The 15,246-nt window shown below is 45.1% G+C and overlaps 1 protein-coding gene across 1 annotated transcript in view; it reads left to right on the top strand.

Moving 5' to 3' along the window:
• The first annotated feature begins 440 nt into the window (after positions 1-440).
• The window catches only part of CYFIP1 (cytoplasmic FMR1 interacting protein 1), a 198,133-nt gene continuing 183,327 nt past the window's right edge, over positions 441-15,246 (top strand). Inside the window, exon 1 of the mRNA XM_049852609.1 lies at positions 441-586. The gene's annotated coding sequence lies outside the window, so the exon portion shown is untranslated. The remainder of the gene's footprint in view (positions 587-15,246) is intronic.

Raw genomic sequence — 15,246 nt, 5'->3', positions numbered from 1 at the left:
GGCGGGGCCGGGAGAGCGGGGGGCTGGGGGCGGGGTCAAACAGCGGGGCGGGGGGCTGGGGGCGGGGCCGGGAGAGCAGGAGGGCTGGGGGGCGGGGTCAGCCAGTGGGGCGGGGCCGGGAGAGCGGGGGCTGGGGAGGGGCCGGGAGAGCAGGGGGCTGGGGAGGGGCGGGGTCAGCCAGCGGGATTGGGGCCAGGAGAGCGGGAGCTGGGGGGGCGGAGCCGGGAGAGCCCCGCCCCGCGAAGAAGGGGCGGAGCCGGGAGAATCCGTGTCCGGGAGGAAGGGGCGGAGCCGGGAGAGCCCCCGTCCCGGGAAGAAGGGGCGGAGCCGGGAGAATCCGTGTCCGGGAGGAAGGGGCGGAGCCGGGAGAGCCCCCGTCCCGGGAAGAAGGGGCGGAGCCGGGAGAGTGTGTGTCCGGGAGGAAGGGGCGGAGCCGGGAGAGCCCCGCCCCGGGAGGAAGGGGCGGAGGCCCGGCGCTTCCTGGCGCATTCCCGGCCCGCCCGAGTGACTCACGCTGGCAGGAAACTCCCAGTGCCCGCCCGGGACCCCCGAGCCGCCGCGCACCCCCGAGCCGCCGCGGACCCAGGTCAGGAATTTGCTGCCTCCACCCGCGCCCCATGGCCACCGGGGGGGCCTGGGACCCTACAGGGCGGCGGCGGTGACGGTTCGGGGCCTCGCGGCCCGGCCGGTCGTGTCCCTCATCGTCTCGGCCTCTCCGGCGGGGCCCCCCGAAACCACCCGGGACCCTTGAGCCCCGGTTTTCCGGCCCCTGGACCCTGGGACCCGGGATCCCTGGTCTCCCAGACCCCCAGCCCCTGACCCTTGAACCCCGGACCCCGACCCCCAGCCCCTGACCCTTGAACCCCGGGCCCCACGTCCCCGGCGCGCGGCAGAGCTGCTCTGGGGCTGGAGTTCGCCGGTGTCCTGCGTGGATCGTCGGGAAGGAAGGGGCGGGCCGCCTGTTAGTCCGGCACCGAGGGGAAGCCCTGGGGCCTGAACCGGCGACTCGAGAACCGAAACCGCTGTGCAGAGTCTGGGAGCGGAATTCTGGGCTCTGCGAGGGAGCCAAGATGGTTACTGTGGGTGCGGCTGCTCGGCGCAGCCCTGAGGGGGTGTGGATTCGAGGCCTGCGGTGTGTGCGCTCGGTTTGCAGCCCAGAGTGGATGTCACGAGGGGGCTGTGGGAATAATTTGGAAGTGAGGTTTAAGCAGAGCTTCTTAACCCCAGAGAGGCTGTCGTACGATGTCAACTCTAGTGTTATAGGGTAACGATATGGGTAATGATGGTTTACTAAACTCTGTGTAATTGGTGCTTATCTGGGCGACTAGGACTTGACTTGTCCTTTCTCGTGGTAGAGTACTCTTGACAGTCTCGCTGCCTCGCGAGCCCAGTGGTATTTCTTGCCATTTTCTGATACAGTTCCTCAACTGATTGAGATTGAAGCAGAAATGATACTGTAGCGCAGATTGCAGTACCTGACAGACTTCCAGCAGTTTGGTGATTGTCCTAGAAAATCGTTACCCTGGGCTCGCCGTCTGGAGGCTGTGGCCTGGAGGGTGCGTGCCCAGTGCCCTGCACTTATGCTGGTTAGGAGTCTGCACGGCTGTCCCTTACCCTGCAGTTTGGTACTGGTTTTCCATGTAAATCATACCTGTAAATAAACGCGTGCCCTGGGCAGGTGTGACTTTGTAGGAAGGAATTCAGTGGGGAGATGGTGCTAAGGCTCTAAGAGTCCCTACTGCCTGCTTCCCTCTGTGGTATGGTCTCCAGGGTGACAGACAAACATGGAATTGTGGTGGAAACCATTTCCTGTGTTTAATACACATTTGGGTACTAACAAGTCACACAAAGAAATTTTATCCCCAGAGGTTTTTATTTGTTTGCTTTTGAGTCCTCCTGACTCCCCAGGTGGACTTGTGTTCTCTCAATCAGTCTCATGTATGTGTTCTGTCTGTACCCAGCCTTTTGATCTGTGTTTCACTAGCATGGGCTTACAGAGGCCACACCTGTGACTTAGACTGCCCAGTTGGTCAGTGAAGAGGAAGGACAGAGACTTCTCCAGCAGGTGACTTCTGGTTGACATCCGCTCCAATAATGATCACTTGAGCCTGGGTGGGCCAGTTGCTTGGCCTACTATAGCCTGTATTCTTTCTTCCATAACATGGTAGAAATACCTATTAGATGGTTATGAAGATCAAATGAGACTGTGTAGGAAATGTGCTGTATAAGGGTAAGTTACTATTAGTGTTAAGTGGTATTAAATCTTCTGTTGGAAAACGTTTCGTAGTGTGCAGTGTTAAGTAACTAAATATACAATGATTTTTTTGTAGATTTACTGAGTTGTCCAGTCATCATCATACTCCAGTTTAGAACATTTTCATTACCCCAATAAGATTCCTCATGGCCATTTACAGTTAATCCTCATTCAAAACTCCCACCCCAAGTGATCACTAATCCACTTTTTGTCTCTATAGATTTGCCTTTTCTGGACATTTAATTAAGGGGTTTTTAATGTGTGGCTTGTTTTACTTAACCTTATATTTTTGAAGTTTATTCATGTTATAGCATGTATCAGTGTTTCTTTTTTTTATTGCTAAATAGTATTTCATTTCATGGTATGGGTAGACCACATGTTGTTCATCCATTCACCAGTTGGTGAATATTTGATTGTTTATACTTTTTTTGGCTGTTATGAATAATGGTGCTATACACAATCCTTTACAAGTCTTTATATGGCCGTGTGTTTTCATTTCTCTTGGGTAGAAATCTAGGAGTGTAATTGTTGGGTTATAAGGTAAATTTGCATGTTGCTGTGATACTGGAAGCTTTGCCACCGGTATTTCAAATACCAGCAGGGACACCCGTGCTGAACAGGTTTCAGCGGAACTTACAGACTCAGAAAGACTAGGAAGAAGGACCTGGCAGTCTGCTTCTGAAAAAATTGGCCAGTGAAAAACAGGAATAGCAGCAGAGCATTGTCTGATATAGTGCTGGAAGATGAACCCCTCAGGTTGGAAGGCACTAAAGATATAACTGGGGAAGAGCTGCCTTCTCAAAGTTGAGTTGACCTTAATGACATGCATGGAGTCAAGCTTTTGGGACCTTCATCTGCTGATGTGGCACGACTCAAAATGAGAAGGAACAGATGCAAACATCCATAAATAATAGGAGCGTGAAATGTACGAAGTATGAATCTAGGAAAATTGGAAGTTGTCAAAAATGAAATGGAACACAAAAACATTGATGTCCTAAGCATTAGCGAGCTGAAATGGACTGGTATTGGGCTTTTTGAACCAGACAGTCATATGGTCTATCATGCTGGGAATGACAAATTGAAGAGGGATGGCATCACATTCATCGTCAAAAAGAACAGTTTAAGATCTATCCTGAAGTACAAGCCTGTCTATGATAGGATAATACCCATATGCCTCCAAGGAAAACCAGTTAACATATTCTTCAAATTCATGCACCAACCACTAATGCCAAAGATGAAGAAATTGAAGATTTTTACCAACTTCTCCAGTCTGAAATTGATCAAACATGCAGCCGAGATACACTGATAATTACTGGCGATTGGCATGTGTAAGCCGGATATGAAGAAGGATTGGTGTTTGGAAAATATGGCCTGGGTGATATAAACGACGTTGAAGATAGCATGATAGAATTTTGCAAGACCAATGCCTTCTTCATTGCAAATACCTTTTTTCAACAACATGAACAGTGACTATACGTGTAGACCTCACAGATGGAATACACAGGAGTCAAATTGACTACATCTGTGGAAACATGATGGAAAAGTTCAGCATCAGCAGTTAGAACAAGGTCAGGGGTTGAATGAGGAACAGACCATCAGTTGCTCATATGCAAGTTGAAGTTGGAAAAAAACTAGAATAAGTCCACGAGAGCCAAAGTATGACGTTGAGGGTATCCCACCTGAATTTAGAGACCATCTCGGGAATAGATTTGACACACTGAACACTAATCACTGAAGACCAGATGATTTGTGGAATGACATCAAGGACATCATACATGATGAAAACAAGAGGTCATTAAAAAGACAGGAAAGAAAGAAAAGACCAAAATGGATGTCAAAAGAGACTCTGTAAGTTGCTTTTGAATGCCGAGTAGCTAAAGCAAATGGAAGAGATGATGAAGTAAGAAAGCTGAACATAAGTTTTCAAAGGGTGGCTTGAGAAGACAAAGGATGAAATGTGATGAAATGTGCAAAGACCTGAAGATAGAAAACCAAAAGGAAAGAACATGCTCAGCATTTCTCAAGCTGAAAGAACTGAAGAAAAACTTCAAGCCTCGAGTTGTAATACTGAAGGATTCTATGGGGAAAATATTAAATGATGCAGGAAGTTATCAAAAGAGAATATAAGGAACACACAGAATCATTGTACAAAAAATAATTGGTTGACGTTCAGCCATTTCAGAAGATAGCATATGATCAAGAACCGATGATACTGAAGGAAGAGGTCTGCGCTGTGCTGAAGGCATTGGCGAAAAACAAGGTTCCGGGAATTGACGGAATTCCAATTGAGATGTTTCAACAAATGGATGCAGTGTTGGAAGCTCTCACTTGTCTATGCCAAGAAATTTAGAAGATAGTTACCTGACCAGCCGACTGGAAGAGATCTATACTTGTATGATGCGAAAGAAAGTCATCCAACAGAATTCAGAAATTATTGAACAATATCATTGATACCACACACAGGTAAAATTCTACTGTAGATCATTCAGGAATGATGATTGCCAGAAATTCCAGCCGGCTTCAGAAGAGTTTGTGGAACAAAGGATATGCTGATGTCAGATGGATCATGGCTCTCTTAGTTATCTAGTGTTGCTATAACAGAAATACCAGAAGTGGATGGCTTTAACAAAGAGAAGTTTATTCTCTCACCGTCTGGGAGGCTAGAAGTCTGAATTTAGGGTGCCAGTTCCTGGGGAAGACTTTCTCTCTTGACTCTGGGGGAAGGTCATCAATCTTCCCCTGCTTAGGAGCTTCTCAGTGCAGGGACCCAGGATCCAAAGGACGCGCTCTTCTCCTGGCTCTTGTTCCTTGGTGGTATGAGGTCCCCTGTCTCTCTGCTTGCTTCTCTCTTTTATATCTCAAAAGAGATGGACTTAAAACACAATCTAATCTTGTAGATTGAGTCTTGCCCCGTCAACATAACTGCCACTAATCCTGTCTCAACATCGTAGGGATAGGATTTACAGCACATAGGAAAATCACATCAGATGACAAAGTGGTGAACAATTACAAAATACTGGGAATCATGGCCTATCCAGGTTGACAGATTTTTTGAGGGACACAGTTCAATCCATGACAATGGCTGAAAGCAGAGAATACTAGAAGGATGTTTACTTGTGTTTTGTTGACTATGGAAAGGCATTCGACTCTGTGAATCACGACAAATTATAGACAACATTGTGAAGAATGGGAATTCCAGAACACTTAATTGTGCTCAAGAGGGACCTGTACTTAGATCAAGAGGCAGTCATTCGAATAGAGCAAGGGGAAACTGTGATTTAACGTCAGGTATGAGTCTCGGTTGTATCCTTTCACCATACCTATTCAACCTGTATGCTGAGCAGATAATCCAAGAAGCTGGACTGTATGAAGAAGAATGGGGCATCAGGACTGGAGGAAGACTCATTAACCTGTGTTATGCAGGTAATACAGCCTTACTTGCTGAAAGTGAAGAGGACCTGAAGCACTTACTGGTGAAGATCAAAGACCACACCTTCAGTATGGATTATACCTCAACATAAAACCAAAATCCTTGTAATGGACCAATAAGCAACATCATGATAAATGGAGAAAATACTGAAGTTGTAAAGGGTTTCATTTTACTTGGGACCCTTGTAAGCAGCAGTCAAGAAATCAAACGATGTATTGCATTGGGCAAACATGCTGCAAAAGACCTCTTTAGAGTGTTGAAAAAGTAAAGATGTCACTTTAAGGACTAAGGTGCACCTAACCCAAGCCATGGTGTTTTCAATTGCCTCATATGCATGTGAAAGCTGGACAATGAATAAGGAAGATGAAATAAGAATTAATGCCTTTGAATTATGGTGTTGGCGAAGGATATCGAATATACTATGGACCGCCAGAAGAATGAACAAATCTGTCTTAGAAGAAGTACACCCAGAATTCTCATTAGAGGCAAGAATGATGAGACTTCGTCTCACATACTTTGGACATGTAACAGGAGGGACCAGTCCCTGGAGAAGGACATCATGCTTGGTAAAGTGGAGGGTCAGTGAAAAAGTGGAAGACCCTCAATGAGATGCATTGACACAGTGTCTGCAGCTGTGGGCTCAAGCATAACAATGATTATGAGGATGGTGCAGGACTGTGCAGTGTTTTGTTCTCTTTCACATAGGGTCACTATGAGCTGGAACAGACTTGGTGGAACCTAACAACAGCAGCTTTATTGTGGCGTCTTAGGTTTTCTATGTATAGGATCATGTCATCTGTGAAAAGTGATTGTTTTACTTGTTACTTCCTGGTTTGGGTATTTTTTATTTCTTTTTTGCCCAGTTGCTCTGGGTAGGACTTTCAGTACAATATGCTATAACACTAATGAGAGCAGTCATCCTTGTCTTGTTCCTGACCTTAAGAAGAAAGCTCTGTCTTTTTTCATATGTTGTTGTTAGTGTCTGTCGAGTTGGCCCCTGACTTATGGTGACTTCATGCACTACAGAATGAAATACTCCCCAGACCTGAAATTCCTGTCATCACTTGCAGATCAGGCCTTTGTAATCCATAGAGTTTTCATTAACCGGCTTTTAGAAGTAGATCATCCTTTCAGTTTCACCCTGTTAGTGTCTTTGAAGCTAATGCCTCTTGTAGACAGCATACGGTTGGATCATGTTTTTTTTTTTAATCCAGTCTGTTAACCTCTGCCTCGTGATTGGAAAGCTTAGTCCATTTACATTTAGTGTAAATAATGTTACGATAGAATTTACATCTGCCATTTTGTTGTTTACTTTCTTTATGTCTCATGTCTAGGGAACTTAGGGCTGAGATTGGGGGCTTGAACACGGCAGCTCTACAGGAGCTAGTGGAGAACCTGGGACTATGAACACAGCAGCTCTGGCCTGATTTCAGATGATCTTAGTGGAAAGTTTCAGAGCATTGCAGATACAAGGTTTGCTTTTCTAGTACTGGATTATGAATGAATTCTGTCCCTATGTCTGTCTTTAAGTTGAATTTGTAAGTTAGAACAGTTATGTATAGTTTGTATCTAACGTCAGTTAGTCCGATGTTTGTCATAGATTGTGTACCTTCCTATGTATAAAAAACACTTCCAGATACACAAAAACAGCTTCAACATAATAATACAGTAGTAGTAGTAGTAATAATAATAATAATAATAATAATAATAATAATGTTTTGACGCGTGTTACAAAGTAGCGCCCGTTTGTTATCATGAACCATTGTATGTAGCTTGACTTTTTAATATCATAGACTTTACTGGGGTTGGTTCGTGACGGGGGGCTGTGTGTGAGTCAGGCGTTTGTGACCCGGGGGCGGCCTGTGCTTGGACGTGGGCTCAGGAAAATCAGCCAGTTGCTGCTAAGTCGACTTCAACTCGTGTGACCCCTTGTGTGTCAGGGAGAACTGTGCTCCATAGCATTTTCATTGGTTGTTTTTTTTTTTTTTGGAAGTAGATTGCCAGGCCTTTCTTCCAGGTACCTCTGAGCAGACTTATCCTCCAGCCTTTCAGATAACAGCTAAAATGCATTACTCAAGAAAGTAAGAATGTGTTATGTCTGTGTTGGTTTTGAGCCTGCTGTGAATTTGTGCTGTTTGGCAGAAGCGCACGGAGCATTCGTTTTTCTGATTCCTGCCTCACTCAGCTTCTGCATGACTGCCTACCCTGGCGTGTATGGGTGTAGGGACAGCAGTAGGCCTTGAACTGTAACTTTCAGATTTCTTAGTTGTAGATAAGACAGATGGACAGTGAATTGAATCTGAACCCTTACGCCATTCTCTTAGGAGGAGGAGGCTCCTAACAGATGTGGGGTGTATGCTGTTTTGCAGGCTTTATAGAACCTCATTAATGCTGTAATAGTCATAGCCACAGCTCTTACTTGCCATCCCTGAACTTTTCAGGCTCTGTTCTTCCCTGTCTCTCAGGGCAGCTCTGCATGGAGGGATTCTGCCCCGAGCGGAGGGAGGGACCCTTCCCCGTGTGGAGGGACCCTGCCCCGTGTGGAGGGACCCTGCCCCACAAGGAGGGACCTTGCCCCGCGCGGAGGGACCCTGCCCCACACGGAGGGACCCTGCCCTGCGCAGAGGGACCCTGCCCCTCACGGAGGGAGGGACCCTGCCCCGCGCAGAGGGACTGTGCTCCACACGGGAGAAAACTGATGTTCTGACAGCAGTGTGGTTCCATCTTGGAATGCGATTCCATAGCTGGAATTTTATGCTGAGAGCTGTGTGGTCCTTCCTGGTGCCAGTGTTGTCCTGACGAGGGTAAGTATTGATAAGTCCTTGAATATAGTCACAGAAGGAGTCATGCTTTGCTCTGAAGAAACACATATCCCTAAATCAGAAATGGGGATGAAGATTTGCATTGTATTTTAATGCCTGTCCAAAGCTCGAATTCCTCTAGCTGTTCAATTTTAAAGAATTTAATTTTTTTTCTGAAACACTGCCTAGAAGAACTAGTCTTCACAAAACTGAGTTTTATAAACCATCTGAACTCTTGGCTAGTTGGGCCAGCTGGCCCTCAGATATCATGGTGTTAGTAAATGTGTTAAATTGAACAGACTTGTACACATGTACAGTGATTTCGATGAGTCCAGAGGGTTCCATGTGGAAACAGTCTTACTCCTCCTGCTCTGGAGACCACGTTGATAAGGTTTTTGTATACATAAGTTGTGTTTTTTTCATTGGGGTGGGGTAGTTTTTACTCTTAATAATTTGCATTTTAGATAATTTACTGTGTGCACTGCACAGTAGTCCCTGTGCAAAGATGAGAGGTGGGGTCCTTGCTCCCTGGAACTGCCAGCTGACCAAGGGTAATAAACACTGCCAACCATCCTTTATCAGGAAAAAGAAAAGGTCCTTTTCACATGCATCTCAAACTGTGGTACACAAGCTTGTGAGAAGCTGTAAACCCTTTTGATGTCAGCATTACAGCATCACATACATCAAAGGTGAAAAGCGCTGGTGAGCCCACTCCTGGGATGCCTCTGCAGGTGGGTCATGGTGGTGGGGAGCTGTGTGGATAATTGTACCCAAGCTCACTGTGTATCATTTGGATATCAGTAGCACATTTCAGGCTTATCTCACAGGTTGCACAGAATTGATTGTGATCCTGTGAAGGGTTCTAGAGAAACTTCTGGTGCTCCCAGGTGTCCTGATTCTGCAGGTCGGGGCAGGAGGGAAGATTTGCTGTATTATTAGGCCTCTGGGTTCTGGCACAGCCTGTGCAGTCCTAGGCATTGCCACCCCGTGGGCCTTGGAGATGTGAATAAAGAGGGCACCATGAGCGCATCCTTCCTCTGTCTACTCTGAATGGGAAAGGCTCAAGTGTCCTTTGAATTCCTCCTTTTTACATATGTCAGGTGCATACCTGTAGTTGGTCAAGATTGCATATTTATTTGAAAGTCTACTTAAGGTACTGTGCTTCAAGGGGCCTCATTAACTTTATTTGAAACAATTGAGGGGAGCACACTCTAAGGTGGACACCTGCCACAGACTCAGGGTGTGGGGTTGGGTGCTCCTGAACACCCTGAGTTAACTCTCACCATGGTTCTGGTCAGAAGACAGTGTCATCATCATGTTACCCAGATGAGGAAATGCAGACTTGAAGGCAAAGAAAAAAAACAAAAGTTGCCATCGAATTGGTTCTGACTCATGGAAATGCCGTGTGTGTCAGATTAGAACTGTTTGGAAATAGGTCACCAGATCTTTTCTGAGGTGCTTGTAGGTGGATTGAAACCACTAGCCTTTTGGTTAGTAGCTTAGCGCTTAACTGTTCGTACCAGCCAAAAAAACAAAAACAGCTCATTGCCGTCAAGTCAATTCCGGCCCATAGCGACCCTATAGGACAGAGTAGACCTGTTCCGTAGGGTTTCCAAGGAGTGCCTGGTGGATTCAAACTGCTGACATTTTGATTAGGAGCCGAACTCTTAACCACCGTGCTGCCACCCAAGGACTCCAAACTGTCTGTCTGAAGTCCCTCGGCTAGCAGGAGTTTGTGCACGTGATCTTCCTTTTAGTGCAGAGGCCTCCCAACTCTGGAATTGATTGACTGGCCACTGCTGATTTCTGCACCAGGCACAGTTATGACCTTCTGCCGGTCGTACCGGTAGCTCCTGGGATGAGATTTGACAGGGGAGTGCTGTCCCTTCCTTTGTCTAACAGGGCCCGTGTCCTCACACAGATGCCAGAGTTAATGCTTCCAAGGGCCTTAGGTTTCTTGAAGAAGTTTAAATAATTATTTAAACTCAATACTTACCCTTTCATCTTTTATCAGCTATTTTATTACTTACCCTTTCATCTTTTATCAGCTATTTTATTACCTCTCCTACTGGGGTTCTGCTGGTGGCACAGTGGTTAAGAGCTTGGTTGCTAACCGGGTCACCAGCAGTTTGAATCTACCAAAGGCTCCTTGGAAGCCTTATTAGCACAGTTCTACTCTATGCTATAGGGTTGCTATAAGTTGGAATTGACTCATGGGCAAATGGGTTTTATTTTCTACAAATACAGCAGAAGTGCTTTGGGAAGCCACCTCTTGTCTGTCAGTTTGTTGTACTATGGTGGCTTGTGTGCTGGAAGCTGTGCTACCAGGATTTCAAATACCAGCAGGGTCACTCTACTGGACAGGTTTCGGAGCAGCTTCCAGACTAAGACTAGCAAGAAGGATCTGGCAGTCTACTTCAAAAAAAAAGATTGGCCAGTGAAAACCTTATGGATGGCAGTGGAACGTTGTCTGATATAGTGGTGGAACATGAGTCCCTCAGGCTGAAAGGCACTCAATATGAGAGTGCTGCCTCCTCACAGCAGAGTTGATCTTAATAACATGGATGAAGTAAAGCTTTCTGGAACTTTGTTTGCTGATGTAGCACAACTTAAAATGGGAAGATACAGCTGCAAACATACATTAACAATTGGAATGAAATACGACTCCAGGAAAATTAAAAATCATCACAAATTAAATGGATTGCATAAAGATCGATATTCCAGGTGTTAGTGAGCTGAAATGGAATGATGTTGGACATTTTGAATCGGACAGTCATATGGTCTACTATGCCAGGAGTGACACAACGAAGAGGAGTAGCATCACATTCATTGTCAAAAAGAGCATTTCAAGATCTGTCCTGAAGTAAATGCTGTCCGGATAATATCCATATGACTACAAAGGAGACCCAGTTAACAACTGTTACTCAAATATCCACACCAACCACTGATGCTAAAGATGAGGAAATTGAAGATTTTACCAACTTCTGGAGCCTGAAATGGACCACATGTGCAATTAAGATGAATTGATAATTACCGGTGATTGGAATGTGAGAGGTGGAAACAAAAAAGGATCAGTAGTTGGGAAATATGGCCTTGGTAATAGAAAAAATGCCAGGATTGCATGGTAGAAATTTACAAGACCAATGACTTATTCATCAGAAATACCTTTTTTCAATGACGTAAACGATGACTATACACTTAGAGGTCCTTTAAAGAGGTCCTTTGCAGCAGATTTACCCAATGCAATGCGTTTTTGATTTCTTGACTGCTGCTTCCATGGCTGTTGATTGTGGATCCAAGTAAAATGAAATCCTTGACAACTTCAGTCTTTTCTCTAATTATCATGATGTTGCTCATTGGTCCAGTTGTGAGGACTTTTGTTTTCTTTATGCTGAGGTGCAACCCATACTGAAGGCTGTGATCTTTGATCTTCATTCATTAGTAAGTGCTTCAAGTCCTCTTCACTTTCAGCAAGCAAGGTTGTGTCATCTGCATAATGCAGGTTGTTATCGAATCTTCCTCCAATCCTGATGCCCCGTTCTTCATATATTCCAGCTTCTCGTATTATTTGCTCAGCTTACAGATCGAATGGGTATGGTGAAAGAATACAACCCTGACACACACGTTTCCTGACTTTAAACCGATCAGTATCCACTTGTTCTATCCGAACAGCTGCCTCTTGATCTATGTAAAGGCTCCTCATGAGCACAATTAAGTGTTCTGAAATTCCCATTCTTCACAGTGTTATCCCAAATTTGTTATGATCCACACAGTCAAATGCCTTTGCATAGTCAATAAAACACAGGTAAACATCCTTATGGTATTCTCTGCTTTCAGTCAGGATCCGTCTGACATTAGCAATGATATCCCTGGTTCCACGTCCTCTTCTGAAACCGGCCTGAATTTCTGGCAGTTCCCTGTCAATATACTGCTTTCAGCCAGGATCCATCTGACATCAGCAATGATATCCCTGGTTCCACATCCTCTTCTGAAACGGGCCTGAATTTCTGGCAGTTCCCTGTTGATATACTGCTGGGTAAATCTGCTGCAAAGGTCCTCTGTAAAGTGTTGAAGAACAAAGATGTCACCTTGAAGACTAAGGTACGCCTGACCCAAGCCATGGTATTTTCAGTCATATCACATGCCTGTGAAAGCTGGACAATGAATAAGGAAGACTGAAGAAGAGTTGATGCCTTTGATTTGCGGTGTTGGTGAAGAATATTGAAGATACTACGGACTGCCAAAAGAATGAACAAATCTGTCTTAGAAGAGGTACAGCCAGAATGCCCCTTAGAGGCAAGGTTGGTGAGACCGTGTCTTACATACTTTGGACATGTTGTCAGGGGAAGGACATCATGCTTGGCAGAGTACAGGGTCAGCGGAAAAGAGGAAGACCCTCAACGAGGTGGATTGATAGTGGCTGCAACGATGAGCTCAAACATAACAATGATTGTAAGGATGTCTCAGGACCGGGCAGCATTTAGTTCTGTTGTGCATAGGGTCGCTATGAGTCAAAATCAACTCGACGGCATCTAACAACAACAACAACAACATACACTTGGACCTCACTAGGAATCACATTGACTACATCTGTGGAAAAAGACAATGGAGAAGCTCAATATCATCAATCAGAACAAGGCCAGGGAACAACCGCAGAACAGACCATCAGTTACTCACGTGGAAATTCAAGTCGAAGTTGAAGAAAATTAAAAACAAGTCCATGAGAGCCAAATATGACCTTGAGTATATGCCGCCTAAATTTGGAGATTGTCTTAAGAATAGATTTGATGCTGTGAACAGTAATTGTCCAAAGACCAGGTAAGTTGTGGTATGATATCATGGACATCATACACAAAGAAAGCAAAAGGTCATAAGAAGACAGGAAAGAAAGAAAAGACCAAAATGGATGTCAGAAGAGATTCCAAAACTTCCTCTTGAACAGAGAGAATAACTAAAGCAAATGGAAGAAATGATGACGTAAAAGAGCTGAACAGAAGATTTCAAATGGTAACTTAAGACAAAGTGAAGTATTATAATGAAATGTGCAAAGACCTGGGATTAGAAAAACCAAAAGGGAAGAACTCTCTTGGCAAAGCAGAAAGAACTGAAGAGGAAATTCAAGCCTCAAGTTGCAATACTGAAGGATTAAATGTATAAAAAATTGAATAATGCCGGAAGCATCAATAGAAGATGGAAGGAAAAAACAGAGTCACCGTACCAAAAACAGTTGGTGGACGTTCAGCCATTTCATGAAGTAGCATATGCTCAAGAACCAATAGTACTGGAGGAAGAAGCCCAAGCTGCACTGAAGGCATTGGCAAAAAACAAGGCTCCAGGAATTGATGGAATAACAACCGAAACGTTTCAATAAACGGATGCAGCACTAGAAGTGCTAACTTGTCTATGCTACGAAATTTGAAAGACAGCTGCCTGGCCAACTGACTGGAATAGATCCATATTTGTGCCCATTCCAAAGAAAGGTGATCCAACAGAAAGCAGAAATTATCGAACAATGTTAATATCACACGCAAGTAAAATTTTGCTGAAGGTAATTCAGACAGTGGCAGCAGTACGTCAACAGGGAGTTGCCAGAAATTCAAACTGGATCCAGAAGAGGATGTGAAATAAGGGATATCATTGCTGATGTCAAATGGATCTTGGCGGAAAGCAGAGAATACCAGAAAGAGATTTCCCTGTGTTTTATTGACTGTTCAAAGCTGTTAGTTGTGTGGATCTTAAAAAGTTATGGATAACTTTGCAAAGAACGGAAGGACTTAATTGTGCTCCTTTGGAACTTGTACATAGACCAAGAGGCAATCATTTGAAATGAGGGGATATTGCATGGTTTAAAATCAGAAAAGGTGTGAGTCATAGATGTACTATTTCACCATACCCATTCAATCTGTATGCTGAGCACATAATCAGAGAAGCTGGGCTTTGTGAAGAAGAACGTGGCATCGGATTGGAGGAAGACTCATTATCAATCTGTGATACCCAGATGACACAACTCTGCTTGCTGATAGGGAAGAGGACTTGAAGCACTTACTGATGAAGATCAGAGGCTTCGGCCTTTAATATGAATTGCATCTCAACATAAAGAAACAAAAATCCTTACAACTGACCTAATAAGCAACATCAAACATAAATGGAGAGGAGGTAGGGCTGAGATGGTGGAATGGACAGATGCTTCTGGTGAGCCCTCTTACGACAAAGACCCGAAAAACAAGTGAAACGAGTATATTTATGACAAGCCAGGAGCCCTGAACATCAAAGGCAAAGTTAGAAAATGAACTGAGCAGAAGGGGGAGGGAGAAACGGTTCAGAAGTAGAGAGGAGTTACAGAACCTGAATCGCCGGGATCCCTCAGGCACCATTTTCAAGAGTGGCTGCAGCAGGCTGGTACTAGCGTTCAGTCGCAGATTCCTCAGGGAGAAGCAGCCAGCCACACAGCCTACTCACACCTTTGGAACCAGAGAAGAATGGTGCTCTCAGCAAAAGCTAAGTATTTGGGTATACTTTACTGCACTTTTCCCTTCCCCCAAGCCGGCTTCGGCAGCTGTGGATTTTCCTGGCCCTGAGATAGGCCCTGTTGAATGCCTAGAGCAATCCTCCTGGCCTTGGAGAAGGAATAAATTCGCAAGTAGGGGGAAAAGATAATTTGCCAGCTCCACTAACTGGGGGAGCTCAGGACAGAAGCGGCTCCTGTCCAGGCATAAACAGTTCGGGGACTTTGAGTACATTTCCCCCTGCATGGACCTGCG

The sequence above is a fragment of the Elephas maximus genome, chromosome 13 (assembly GCF_024166365.1).
Source record: "Elephas maximus indicus isolate mEleMax1 chromosome 13, mEleMax1 primary haplotype, whole genome shotgun sequence".
Taxonomy (NCBI): domain Eukaryota; kingdom Metazoa; phylum Chordata; class Mammalia; order Proboscidea; family Elephantidae; genus Elephas; species Elephas maximus.
Note: the sequence above shows the minus strand (reverse complement) of the source record. Positions and strands in the feature narration are given on the sequence as shown.